The sequence below is a fragment of the Pinus tabuliformis genome, chromosome J (assembly GCF_031772625.1).
Source record: "Pinus tabuliformis cultivar Carrire ecotype Pingquan chromosome J, CPIR1, whole genome shotgun sequence".
Taxonomy (NCBI): domain Eukaryota; kingdom Viridiplantae; phylum Streptophyta; class Pinopsida; order Pinales; family Pinaceae; genus Pinus; species Pinus tabuliformis.
In genome coordinates, this window is record NC_142295.1 from 1613419276 (window position 1) to 1613432805 (window position 13530).

The following is a 13530-nucleotide window of genomic DNA, read 5'->3' on the forward strand; positions in this document are numbered from 1 at the left end:
GGATTTATTCTTCAAATGGTAAAACCATATCTAAGCAGTCCAGGGCAGAAGTAGAATCAAGGCTCCAGGCCGAGGCCACATCACCATCTAACTCCTCTTTGGAAAAAGGAGTAGAGTGGTCATCTGCAGAGTTAATAATAAACTGATATCTAAACTCAGTTGCACACATAGGGAATGCCATTCCATTTACTTGTCCTTTAGCTAATGTGGTCGTAGGTGAAGGCAAGGTCCAAGGGTCTGAAAAATAACGAGTTTGGAAGAACTCCTCTCGAGGAGACTCCTTAGATGATGAAACGACATTGATTCTAGCGATAGGAGAGGGAAGATCAAAAGTACCCATCAATGAGGAATACATCCCCACTCCTAGATTCTCAGTAGGCGGACGAGGGTTATCCACTAAGGGAACGATAGAGTTAGAGGTTGCTTGAGGATCAACTAGACAATAATCCAATTGATCAACCTTAACGATTTTCCCTTCGTGAGGAAAGAAAATGACACAAAAGAGTCGAAACAATGGCATCCATTTCGTATACCCAGTTCCTTCCTAAGAGGAGATTGTAGTCTAGGTTAGCATCAATGACTTCTACTTCAATATTGACGACCTTCCCTCCAACACATATAGGAAAGGCTAGGATAATCCCATGCGGCTTATGAGAATGACCATCAAATGCAGTCAAGACGGTAGGTGAAGGAACAACCGAAGGCGATCCAATAGCCTTCCAGCATGACATCGACATGATGCACATGGAAGCTCCTTCATCAATAATGGTACGAAAAATGTTAGTTTTCCGGTATATAGACTTTATTTGGAAAGCCATATGATGAGGGAGTCGCTTTTTGACATTTAACATGTCGAAAGTGAGCACTAAAGAGTTAATTGGATCAACTGCCCCAATCACGGAAAGTAAAGCACTTCGTTGAGCTGGACACAACTGGAGAACCTCTAAAGCAGACATGGCGCACAGACTCTAAGCCAGATCCTCAATAATGGAGTAGTTCTGGGCGGCCCTAGCATTAGGATTAATAGTCGCGCGTTTAGCGGAACCTTTTGGTATCTGTGGTATAGTCTCGACAGGGGGTCGCTCAATATGAAGGTCGGTATTTTCGGGAGTAGTCTTGTCCTTGGAAGTTTTGGCTTCACCATAATCATGTGACCGAGTAGACACATGGACGTTAGAACCCATCATGAAAACATTTGATGATTTTTCCCCTTCCTGGTTGCCCCCTGTGGAGGTTCCAGGGTTTGAACTCGCGCCAACAATAAGTTGCTGCCCTTGGGGAAAAGGGTTGGTTAACATAGCATGAGAACTAGAAGTCCCTTGCTGCCCTAACAAGCATTGAGCGTCTTCAATCTTGGGGCAGAGATGAGTTAAATGGTCTCCACTGCACAAATTTCATGGAAACTTGACTTTCTTTCTAGACTCATTTCTACCACCACCAGCATTATTACTGGATTTATTTGCGTCAGCCTTCCCATCTTGGTTCTTTTTCTTACCTCGTCCTTTCTTTTTCCCATTGGAATTTTGATTTCCCTTAGGGTTATTAGATTGGTCGGCATTGATCAAAGAGGTTTGGAAGTCGGAGGGTTAGACGATGTGACATGGTTGTTAGAAGCGGTTTGTAAAGACAACTGTTGCAATTGGCTCAACAAGTTCATCGCATTTGTGTCTACCGATCCAATGATACCATCCGCATGGGGACCTGGCTTCGACTTGGCTATATCAACCTTAGATCCAGGAGCATCTGGAAAGTATTTTTGTAGGATCCCAGACTAAGAGTAGATCAATCCTAATTGCTGGGCCCTAAAAATGGCTTGCTCCTCAGAATAGACTCTAGACATGGAGACACCCTTGGAGATCTCAGGTTGTAAAGATTTCAAAAACCATTCGAGACGGTACTCCGAAGCGATTTCGGCTTTAATGAGCCTCTTTCTTCATCTCCATTCTTGAATATGGTCAGAAATGTGAGTTGCCTTATCCTGACGAAAAGTGGCCAGAAGTTCAGTTCCGACATCATAACAAACAGGCAACTGGAAATGATTTAAGAAAATATTAGCTAAGTCAACGAAAGATGTAAAGCTTCCCCCCGGCAACTCTATATACCATTTGGCTGCATTACCAGTCAAGGTGCGTTGAAAAAGTCTCAACCTAATCGAGTCATCGATAAGGGAGTTAGATGAGCACCACAAATGGAATGTGGTTACATGGTCGCCTGGGTCTTCACCGCTCTTCCCTTCGAATTTTGGAATGTCCGAAGGGAGTTTGGTTGGGACCGGAGGCCAGGCCGGATTGTATTTGATTGGATCGTTTGTTAACTTAGTGAGATATGGCAAGTTCAAAGTTGCCAGAAACGGAAGCCTAGGAGGACCTTGGGGATTCCACCCAGACTGGGCGGAGCTCCCAAAGTTCTGAAAAGATTGGCCTGGATTTTGGAAGGCACCAGGCTACCCGAAGTAACCAGCAGAACCAGCTGAACCAAAATGCAAGCCTTGTGATCCAGTGAAATTCGGAGTTTGACCAACTCTGGCCGCAAAACCTCCATAACCAGCGAAGCTTCCTCCTAAAGGATTATAAGGAGTTTATAACCCCTGATACGGATTCCAAGCAGAAGCTAAGGGAGGAATACTTTGAAATGAGCTAACTGTGGAGTACGACCTATTCCCTTGTTGGCCGAAAAATGGATTCCCAGTTCCCATGCCACTAACCGCAGGGTTAGTCCAACCTTGGAAAGGATTGCTGCTTTGTCCTGTAGAAGAAAAAGGCATAGATCCTACTGTCGGGTTGGAATGTGGTATATGACCACTTCTGAAAGGAAAACCCTGGAATGAAGCTGATCCACCCATCATGGATGTGGCGGCACTAAACGGAACTGATGGAATACCCTGTGAATGGGTGCCAAATGGGAAGAACCCAGAACTAAAAGCATTGGTTTGGGAATTTCCACTCGTGGAAGGAATGGAGGTAGACCCAACTAAAGACGTGCTAGCAAAAGACCCAAACAAAGAAGCAGAGGAGATGGAAATCGTTCCTCCCCATTGTACCAATGTTGGAGTCTGCATAGTTGTAGCACTTGTAGTAGAAGCCATGCTTCCAGTAGTGGTCATCGATGGTAAGTGCGTAATGTGACCTGGACTTGACGGTCTATGCGTCGAAGTCCCAACGTATTGTAATACTTCCGGATGGCTAGATGGCAGGGGAGAATTCGGAGCTGCTAACGACTCTGAGAGTTCTTCTACCTCTATATTATTCTTTGTTTGAAAAAGAACTCGAGAAAGAACTGGAGTGTTCCTCTCTTGTTCTACGGAAGTTCCAAGCCTTGCTTGAACACTAACGCCCCCGAGAGGAGGATCAATCCCCGATGTGTCAGCTGCCATGGAATGAAACCCACCGGCAGTATTACCTCTGCGCCTTCTAGGAGAAGGCTCTAAACTTGGTGGTGAAAGACCACGAAGTCTTTGAGATCGTTTAGGTGATCGGTCAACCACTTTGAATTTTTTGTTAAGATCTAACTAAAGACTCAAAAAATTGAAAGCTAGGCCAACTAAGAGCACAGAGCACACACTATAAAGTCCCTAAAGATATTAGCCAGTCAAACAACTTCCAAGTATTTCTGCTCCGGGTGATTAGGACTAGACACCAAAATACAAGAAAGTGAATTAAGGGGCCTTCTAAAGATAGTCTGGGATAATGATGGCCCAGTCCTATCAGCGAAGGTAACAGAGGAAGTTACGCTGACCTCCTAACAACAACCTGCACCAGTGCAAGCCCCCAAGCTTCGCAAGGGTACCCTCTAGTAATACCGTTGAGAGTGATGCAACGTCGACCTCAGGTGCCACGGGATTCCCCTCCACAGCCACCTGTGTAGATCCCTAGGAATAGCAACTATGGTTACCAACTCGTCGTAGAAGCCAGGCGGAATAGTCGTAAGGTAAGTTCGGATAAGTAGGAGAGGGGGTATCTCTCTTCCCTGTCTTCATAGACCCTCGTGCTTAACTCCTAGATCCGAAGCTTTCCTAGTCTTCCTAACGCTATTGGATTTTCACTCACTATTGAGACTCCTATGTTTGACAGTTTAAATGGCCTTGGAGAGTTATCTCTCCAATCACCTAATCCAAGGCCCTAAAATCCTAAAACTTGTTGGTGTATCTAACTTGATAAAAAAAGTTTTAGTGAATTTTAATTAGCGCTTGATTTTAAAATAGGATGTTCTTTAAGTCATGGGATAAACTTAAGTGAAACTAATGGTGTTTTGATGCAAAAGAAATTAATAAAAACCAAACTACATGCAAATGCACTTGTTTTCGTTTTTCAATGAAAAGAAATTTCTACAGGGTTTAGAGGAACTTCAAGGAAAACAAAAAATTTTCTTTACTTTTCTTTAATTCACACTTCACACTCACAAAAGTTAACAAAGCTATGGATGCCTAAAAAGATGTGCAAATCTATCCTAATGCTACAAGTACATGCTGATGTAAGACTCAAAACTACTCTTAAATCAAGAAATGAAAGTTGCTTTGCTTATCAATTTTTATTTTGCCACTTAAAATGTTTAGATGGAATATGAGATGCTACCATTCATTTCGTCTAAACACTAAAAACAAGTTTCAAGACAAACAAAAACGCACTTTCATTGACTAAAAGGAAACCAAATCAAAACAAAGTTCAAGAAATCAAAACCAAGTTTTTCAAAAAGTTTTCTTCACAAGAAAAAACAAGAATGTCTTTTCAAAAATGCTCTCAACAAGACTGAAACTTTGTGATTGCAGAATAGGCAACAAACACTTTTGCAAGTTGACAACACACAATGGATGAAAACTCAACAAAAAAAAATGTGTTTAAAGATGCTCTTAACAATCAAAAGCAACAATGAAAGCTTTGGCAACAAAGACCAAAAGATCAAAAAGAAAAATTTCAAGAAAGTGTCAATCAACAACTTTCATGAAACAAGAAAAGTAGATGGTCACAAAAAGCGGTTTTGTCAAGTGAACAAAAAGTCACCAAAAACAAGATTTAACACAAAGATTGAGATCAATCTTCCTGCCCTGATGAATCAGAGCAGCCAAGATTCCCAGCAAGAAATCTTGCGTGCTTAAGCAAAAAATGATGACGCTTGCAAAAACAAAAACAAGACCAACACTTCTCACAATCAGAGAGAGTTTGAAATCAGATACTCGCTGTAAAACTAACAACCGACACTGGAAAATAATTGTGCAGGACTGAATCAAACTAGCAGATAGACCTTCAGAGTCAAGAAGATTTAAAAAATCTTGAAAATTGAAAGGTATACGCGACTGTACTGATGTACAGATTACGTGTATACACAACTGTGCCTAAGGAAACCTGCGTATACGCGGGTTAACTTAAGGAAACATGCGTATATATGCCTTTGTAAGCAAGAAAAACAACATATATAAAAGATTTCAAGAAAAATAAAAAACAGTCTGAAGAAACTGACAAAACTTTCAATTCAAGAACAGACTACAAAGCAACAGCAAGAAAATAGGCAGCTGAGCCCTGATTGGCTTGAAAACACCCAAACTAGGAACAACAATAGTGTTGTCCCCAGTGGAGTTGCCAATTCTGTTAAGGGAAATGTTCCCCTAGGACTTTTGGGTTGAAACCCTAGCAGACTGAAAGTTGTCTATACAGAGAAACACACATTCCACACAGCCATTATGCTAATATAAGAAAATTCTATGATAAGGGGCGTACCTGAGGTCCTATGTTTGAGAAGGTCGTTTTAGGGTCCAAACCCTTCTTGGAGTTCCTTTTGCTCCTTTGACCTACAAAACAACCAATTCAAGAAAGTACAGCAGTATATGGACTAAACATTATAAAGAAACCATCTTCATATTATAAGAAAGGTAGTTAGTTATGCAATTAAACAACCATTCACATATGAATTCTAACATGAATATCATAAACATGAAGAAGATTTATATCAGGAACAAAGACATGTGTTTCTTTTATTATAGACAAATAAAGTACAGAAAGGAATAATTTCACCTAAGTCGTCCTTTCACAGGCTCCAAGCGAAGCCTTCCTCCGAATTCATCCAGTCTCAAGCCTTTAACAAACTCCTTCCATGACTTACTCCATGATATCACAAGTAGTGGATGGACATCAACACACAAGGAAACAAGGGTTTCCTGTAAAAATGGGGGAAGTGCAGGAGGCACAAGGATCTTCAGACCTAGTCAGGGAAATCTCAGCATAATAACCTTTCTCTCTCCTCTCTCCTCTCTCCTCCCTTAGGCCTTCCCATTGAAGTCTTTTTATACTTCTCCCAAAGTAGTTTTTTAGTTGGGAATTGGTTGGGAATAGTTGGGCCACGGGCATTAACAGGTGAACAGCAGGTAAAACACGCGATCTCCGCCCAAAATTAAGGAGTTTTATATTTTTTTAAGTGTTTTAATACATATACGCGGGTTGGGTATACACTTACCCGCTTATACACGCGTTTAGCTCAGGGAAATGTCGCGTATAAGGGATAAAACACTGTTTTTTAAATTTTGAACTAGGTCTGGAAGGAGGGGTTGCCCTAGGCCAAGAGTGCAGCATCACAACCATAAGAGTGAGATTTGGAGCTATAACAGATGCCCCTAATATATGAGGTCAGAAGGGGTACATGATGGCCGAAATGTATTAAGCAAGTACATGGAAAGGAAATCTGTCAAAAACCAAGAAGGACTTCACCAGATTTCAGCCTGCCAAGCCACAAAAGGAGATCAGAAAGAAACACTGTCTGAGGCGGGCATACCCATGCTCAGGAAAAAGTAAAGCATGTCTGCATATCAAGTACAAGCGGATCCACTAAGTATACAAGTATAAATGACTGGAAAATACATAATGGATCATCTGATCATGATCGAACAAGTACAATATCACATATAAGACTGTCAATGATGTTGAAAGATGCAATGGATCACTGATATCAAAGAATGATCCCAAAAGGTACCAATTAGACATGATGGAATAGGATGGTACTACACTACAAACTCAGGTGCCAGCATATAGAATGTCGCCACGACTGACTACAACATATAAGGTGGAATGGTATCAACTAGCAGCAACAGGAGAAACTGTCAAGTGAACCAATGAATGCTGATACAACCTGAGGTCTTCACAGACCGCCGTGGTACATTTCTACACCATGTGAATAAATGATCTGAAGTCGACCATGTGAGAAGTTGTTTTATTACCGGTTATTGATGTATACCGTTAACAAACGTGAGACTACTCACCGATAATGATAATGAGCGTCAAGGTACCCAGTACAATCTAACAAGTGTGAATAGATGAGCTGGAGTCGAACACCTGTAAGAATCTATCGATCAGGAGACAATGACGGTTTCCCACTGTCGATAGCGAAGGATCGGCCACTAATGACTACAAACCCCAAGGTACTGCCAAATGGACTCTAGATCTTTGCCCAGAGCAATAAGTCGGAGTCGATAGGGAAGGATCTGCCAGAAGGAAGGCATTATGGCATCCTTCATCAATCTAGCCTGAGTGTAACCCATAGGCCAATAATGTGGAAGGAATCGGACGAAAGAGATGTAGTAAACCAACCGAAGTACGTTTCCGGCATACACAAGATGTGGCTAGCGCATGACAGAAATCCTCTGAACCAACCAATAATGGAAGCTTACACAGAGGTGAGGTATCCACCAATAGGGTCAAATGGAAACTAAGGTACTACACGAATCCCAACGTGTGATAATGTAAGCTGATGTCAAACACAAGGGAAACCACTCAGTCAAAGACCCATGATACTGATCGATGCTAAGCACAAGGTGACCTATCAATAATGAAAATAGGGCCAGGGTGCAACTCTAGGCTTGTCCTCAGAGCAAGATGTCGTCGTCAATAAGGACAAGACCCGCCAGCAAGAAGTCAATGGATACCTTCTCAAACCGGCACGAGTAAAGGACCAATATAGCTAATGTGATGATAGACATGACACTGACAACCAGGGATGGCCGACTGAAAAATGAGTCAAGAGGCACCGCAGAGAGGCCGACATAGGCTAACTTCCCTTGAACAAAAGCACGACTCAATGTGACTATGTGGCAGCACATGATGACTCCGTATAAGTTCGTTATGCAGGAGGCACGAACGAACCCTCCATATGATTGGAAGAGATAACCAATCGGGGGAGAACTGACTCAATAACAAGGTTAAGGTGTACCTAAGTCAAACTAAATCCTGCCCAAATGGAGGAGACTTTGCTTTGAGTGCTTTGTTCAAGGGGGACATGGTTGACTCTAGCTACCAACAATAAATAGAAATACTGTCCCATTCCCGCTCTTTTTGGAATATTTAATTTTTTTGTCTTTTTCTGTTAAGCTTGAAAAAGAATAAAAGAATGCTATAATACAGTGGAAATAACGAGTGTCGATGAAAGATGATCTAGTTCTTGGGATTGGAACGTTCCTATGCTCAATGCAGGGAGGTGAAAACTGGTCAATGACACTCAAAGTTGCGTTCCTTCCATGGGTCAAGGTGTGTTAAGCTGCAGAAGTCAAAGGTATGCAAGGTTGATTTTGCAGTTGTCATGGTCAAAATTTGGCTTAAACATGAGTCCAAGTGAAGCCAGCTCTAGGCCAAAAGGTGCAAGTAGTCAACATGCAATGCAGTAGTACAACTCAGCACAAAGTAGCCTCTAGGGTATAAGGCTAGAACGAAGTGAAGAAGCTAAGAGGAATGAGTCTTCAATGCATAAGTCATGGCGGGACTACAGAGGACTCCTGAGCCTACTCAAAATGGAGCAGCATGGGCAACAAATGTCAATGAGGTGCTAACTACGATGCCCATGTAAAGGATGGCTCTACCATCGTGTCATGATTTAAAAAATCGGTAAGTGAAGATGGCTTATGAACCATAACACGATGGGATCGACCCTATGGCTAGTGTATCAGCAGATGGAGGTTAGTATGCATAATGCAAAAGAAAAATGGCTTCCCTAACCTATATGCCAGTGAGAAAACGATACCTGCCATGACGGGTCAACAGTCATGGGACCGTCTCGAAACTGTCGGAAAAATGTCCAAAATGTCCTGAATATCACACCATTCTCGACATTCCAAGCTCCCAAGTTAAAAGTCACATGAGGCCAAACAAAATAAAATTTTGAAAAAATTTTGCATTTTCAAAACCTATAAAAGAGTTTTTGGACTCACCATTTTCACCATTTGAGTTTGAGAGCAAAAGGAGAAAACTTCCCATACGCCAAATTCAACCATTCAGATTCTTCAAAAACCTCCAGGTAACTCTTATACTTGTCTTACAATTGATTGTGACTAGTTTTAGAATTTTTAATTAATGTTTTACTGTTTAATTTTTTGCAAAAAATTTCACCGCGACGTATAGGCGGGTTGGTAACATGAAACCCGTGTACACGTGGGCCCTATATGCGACTGTGTGCACAGGGACCCGCGTATATGTTGCAAACATTTTTAAACAAAAAACTAATGGTTGAAAATCATTTTTTTCTTCAGGATGCCGGTCACTTGGCGAGAAAGAGAGCATGCCGCGGTAGATGATGAGGTCATGAACGATCTTGATGCTTTGGATGCCCTACAGGGATGTGGTTTGCTTAAATTCTTCAAACTACCGAATATGAAAGTAAACACACATTTGCTTGAGATGCTCATTGATTACTGGAATATCGAGGAGGATGCCTTTATGATCGACCAGATGCCACTCAGGATAGAAGTGGAAGATATCTATTTCATCACGGGCCTTTCCTGAAGGGGAGAGGTAGTACATTCTCGGGGCAGGACACGGAGCAGTCTCTCAATTGAGGACTACGTACAGATATATTGCCCAAGACATCCCAGGAAGGTTGGGAGTCAGATTTCCATCACACATGTGGCTAGTTTATCGCTGAGGATAATCTTGTTCACCATAGCTCGAGTGAATAGTTCAGCTTCTTTGCACCAGGCCTCATGACTAACCATGAGCATGGAAGTTGACTTTCTCACCACTGTATTTCACTGGTGTACTCCTCTTCTGGCCAGCATGAAGAGCCAGCTCACTTCTATCAAGAGGGGATAGACTAAAAACTTTGGATATGGGACTATTCTGCGTTCTTTCTTTTTTGAGAGGGTCCCAGCACTCCGCCCTAATATAGCAGTTTCCATCAGCACCCCATGAGATCCATGCATGGGCAGGTGGGCCAATCTGATGAAATGTCTAGGGGGTGGGGACGTCCCACGGACTGCATTTGACAATGACTTCTTTACCTGGTGGGATCAGTAGATCATCCCAATCTAGCATTACCACTGACCGCAGCATGGGGTGACATTGGTAAGTATTTTTTGATTTTATGATTTTTTGGATTTTTCAAATATAATAATGAATTTTGAAAAATATTTTTGATGGGATTCAAATGACTAATATGATGATCATGTTCCAGATATTAGACCGGTACGACCAGATGGGTTCCCATGGCATGGACGGCGCGGCCGAGGAGCCGAAGAGGCAGCTGCTGATACAAAACGACTTCTACAAACTGTTCAGCGACACTTGGTGAGACTGACTCACGAATAGGTGGGAGACCTTTGGGAGTCTCAAATAACTTGGAATGATTGTCCAAGACTTTTTGGAGATCTAGAGAAATATATGGTTCCAATGTGGAAACATCTAGCGAACATAATTGTGCAATTACACCTCTTTGTTCCTTTCTTAGAAGCTTTGTCATACCGTTAGAGCTGATTATCTTTCCCGGTTTCCCTACAATACCCCTTAATTCCACTTCCTTTCCTTCCATAGAAAATTTCATGAAAAGTTCTTGAAAATTATAAGCTATTATACCCAAGGATTGTAGCCATTGGACTCCTAGTACAACATCAACACCTCCCATTAGAATGGAAACCATTGGGCTAGTCAATACATATTCTCCCATGGATAGCTTGATATTATGGCACTTTCCAGAGAAATTTAGTGTTCCTCCATTTGCAACCATCACTTGACACTCTGGTGCTGGATATAAGAAGTAATTCAATTCTTTTGCTACCTTAAAATGAATAAATTGTGGGTACTTCCTGAATCGATCAACACTATTACCTTTTTCTTCTTGATTTGTCCTTCTATCTTGATGGTTTGAGGAGTGGTAATTCCTGCCAATGCATTACAAGATATGGTTGGATTCATTTCTTCTTTATCTAGGCTTTGTTCCTAGAGTATATCCTCTTCTTTTGACCTTTCTTGCTCCTTTTCTTCTTCCTCTTCATAATCTATGTAGAATAATTTCTTCTTAGCACACTTATGACCTTTAGTATATTTGCTATCACAACTGTAACCAAGCCCTTTTGCTCTTTTTTCTTCCAAATGTTGTGGTGTCAACCTTATAGGTTGTGGAAGACTAGGGGCAACAACACTTCCATCTTTATAGTTGTGAGTGGTATGCTTCCTGGTTGCAATAATTTTGCTTTCCATTTTTCTTGCTAACCTGAATGCCTTCTCTAATGAATCAGGTTCCCAAAGGCGAACATCATGTTGGATATTATCCTTTAAAGTCCCTATGAACACATCAATCCTATGCTCCTCTAGAATATTTTTTACCTTTATGTTCAATTTTTGGAACTCCTCAATGTGCTCCATTATTGAACCCTTTTGTTTGAGACTTATCAATTGGCTAAAAAAAGTGTTTCTTTTTGTATCCTTATAATGTGTTGTCAATTCTTCCATAAAAATTTCCCAAGTGATAATTTGTTTACGAGAGAAAATCCATTAATACCATACAAACTGATCTGGTTCCAAATATAAAGTTGCAATACGTACGTTTTGTGTGTTTTGCACATTATTGAGATCGAAAAATTGCTCCATCTGTAATATCCATGTTGCGGGATCCTTGCCATCAAACTTCCTCATATCGATTTTTGGAATATGGTGGGTCTTCGATCCCACATTAGAGTCTATGAAATCATGATTAACATTTCTTTTGTTCGCATCATGAGTTTCCTTTACTACCTTTTCACCATTACTAAGTATTTCTTGTAGAAAATTTGTCAAATCTGTCTTCAAATCTGCCATGTCTGTCTTCAAATCTGTCTTCAAATCTGCCATGTCTCTCTTCAAATCTATCTTCAAATCATCCATCTTGGCTTCCATGCCCTTTATCTTAGATTCCACGCCATTTATCTTAGCTTCTATTAGCTTTTGTGAGATTGACATTTGTTGCACTTGGTCTTGTAATTTTGATATATCATGTATCATTTCTTCCTCTTCTTCATGAGTCATGCTAGAGCTTTCAGGTTGCCTACTAGGTATTTTAATTTTCTTTCCTTGGGGCATCAGTTACTGATAATAATGCTCTACTATGCCCTTTGAATTCCTTCAAAATAAATTTTCAAACCAAGCTTAAGCAAAAATTTAAAAAAATCTACACACTTTTTTTCACTTTGTAGGAGCTCGATATTGCCTCTGATGTATCTCTGTACTTTCCGATCATCCAGTTCTGAAATTGTGACCTACAGTAGCCCTCTATGTCCTATTTCCAATGCCACCAGTCTGATCCAAATTGGATTCTCCAAGGAAGAGTTATGTGAAATCTCCCACAGTGACTTGATTATAGACTAGTTCAGTAGAGCGAACTTGTACGAGGTGCCATGAGTCACTGTTTCGACCTTTGGCTCTGAAAAATATATACAAGAAACTACAGTCTGTCCTCTTTCTTTAACTTCTTACAAAATTTCAATCTGATGCTCAGAGAGAACGTTATGATGATTTTCCCCAGGTCACCTGTTTGGAATGTAATTCAAGAGTCTGCAAAAAGACCAACTTCCTCAGATCATATCTCCGCAAATATAGGGAAAAAAGATTTGAAATTTGGACCCAAGGATCAACACGATGTCTTCTCAAATGGTTTTTTTTTTAGCTTTTGAAACATCGCAAAAAAAGTTTTATAGCAAAAATGCCACGATGACCTATTTGGAGCAACGAAACCTTAGAATCCAAAGCTCTGATACCGAATGTTATGAAACCAGCTCACAAAAAGATAGAAAGGATAGATCAACGCCTTAGAATTTAGCCTCTTCGAGGGGGCAACCTCCTTTACAATACATAAATGAACAATTCTTGGATGATTCAAATGAAAAAATCTCCTTTCTATATAGGAGCCTAAGGAGTACAATATAACCCAACCGACCTAACAATAATAATATAAAGCCACAATAACAACAGAGGGATTTTATGGGGCACAGTAATAACAATATGGGGACAGTAGGGACACAACAATATTAATAAGGGATACAACTACAATAGTAATGGGGTAATCACTAGTATGATAGGGACCCAACACAGTTCTGAATTTCTTTACTTGGAACTTGATGGGCAAGAGCACTTGTTTACCATATACTAATTCATAGGGTGTGTGTCTGGTCACATTTCTCCAAGTGATCCAGTAAGCCCATAGTGCTTTGGGTAACTTATTTGCCCAATCCATATGACGTTGTTGAATGATTTTTGTAATGATGGATTCCAAAACTTTGTTTATGGACCCACTTGCCTGTTAGCCTAGGGGTGG